This window comes from Coffea eugenioides, unplaced genomic scaffold (assembly GCF_003713205.1).
Source record: "Coffea eugenioides isolate CCC68of unplaced genomic scaffold, Ceug_1.0 ScVebR1_115;HRSCAF=498, whole genome shotgun sequence".
NCBI classification, from domain to species: Eukaryota; Viridiplantae; Streptophyta; class Magnoliopsida; order Gentianales; family Rubiaceae; genus Coffea; species Coffea eugenioides.
In genome coordinates, this window is record NW_020861542.1 from 15575 (window position 1) to 17177 (window position 1603).

The following is a 1603-nucleotide window of genomic DNA, read 5'->3' on the forward strand; positions in this document are numbered from 1 at the left end:
CTTACATATTCATTCGATTTATTTATTTATATTTTTTTTAAGTCCAAATATAAGCAATTGGAACACCTATTCATATCACAGTAATAATGATACACAACTTTCAGGCTGAGTTCCAAGTTCAAAATAAGCTACTCATTACTCGCGTATAATCTACACCTATACCTACATAATTCCACATACAAACTCACATTCAAGAATTAAAGCAAATTATCTCATCCACTTTTGATATCACTTAGAAACCAAAAGGATCTCAGGCTTTTTAGCCTTACTGGGTGTATTAGCATTGGAGGTAGCACTGGCAGCTGCAGCTGCAGCAACAGCCTCGCGTGCCCTGTTATCTAGCTAAATCAGACTGCTAGTCACCAAAATGGCCTGCGGGTTCAGGTCATGGGAGGCCCAGCATACAAGCTCCTTATTGCCACTGAAGTTGCTGCTTTCACATCCTCTGTAATCAAATGCCCCAGCAAGCAGTGCCCCAAAATCCTCAATGCCGGCTGTAATAACTCCCATGGCAGCGGAATTTTCACCCCCTGTGACCTCAACTCGTCATCCCTCCCCTCACTTCGCAAATGCCGAATTTCTTCCACAACATCCTCAATCTCATTGTGACCCCTCGAGTCACCCGAAAGCCCATGGCTACTTTCAGTAAAATTATCAGGTTTTTGGGTAGTAAAATCATCGAAATCAGATTTACAAGGGCAATCCTGACTTGCCCAATCTGCCAAAAATTTGCAAAAATCAAGCTTTGACCAACTGGGCATTTGCGAAATCTGCTTATAATAACAATCAAGGGCAATGCCTACAATGGAAGCTCGTTTAGTAGACTTCACCGCCATCTGGGGTTCGAGAGGAGGCGATAGAACGCCGACTAGAGGCCGAGACGAGGGGTTATTGTTAATGGGGTTCGATTTATTCGAAGGGGGATTTCGAGAGGAGTGATAAAGAGAAGGTTGAGAGAGATCAGGGATTGAAATGAGCACGGGTATACCCGAATGAGCCTTGACTTCAGATGAGTAGAGGACAAGAAGGACAGCTTCGAAGCCGGCGAGATTAGGGGTGGGTGAGATAGCGGATGTGGTGGAGGAGGAGTGGATGCGGGATAGATAGAAGGAGGAGAGGAGAGAGATATAGCAGAGGACAACGAGGCGGAGTTCGGAGTCAGCGGAGAGGAAGGTGTCGTATAGCCACAGGCAAAGAGAGTCGTCGTCGGAGCCGGATGAAGGGGAGGAGAGGGAAGATGAGATGGAAGAATAGGCGGCGGAAGAGAGGAGGAGGGAGCGGGCAGGGCGGTCGGAGTTGGCAAGGAACGAGAGAACTGAGGAGGTTTCGGGGAGAAGAGTGGAGAGGAGATGGATTCGAGTGCGGGCTTTTGATATGGACTCCCATCAGGAGTGCATCGAGTCGGAGTTATTTGCTCAGGCAGCGATGCGGTGGGGAGCAGGACCACCGTTTTGGTGGTTGAAGGAAGTGGAGTTAGATGGGTTAATCTCGGTGGAAGAGGTGGATGAAGAAGGGGATCCACTCCTACCACTATAGCTAATTAAAACCTTCACCTTCGTCCCCAAACTCAATCTCTCAAACCCGTTTCCACCACCAACTCCGC

At 47.7% G+C, this 1603-nt stretch overlaps 1 pseudogene; it reads right to left on the minus strand.

The window, feature by feature from the left end:
- Nucleotides 1–228: 228 nt before the first annotated feature.
- Nucleotides 229–1397, minus strand: LOC113754967 (annotated as a pseudogene).
- Between the last annotated feature and the right edge of the window lie 206 nt (nt 1398–1603).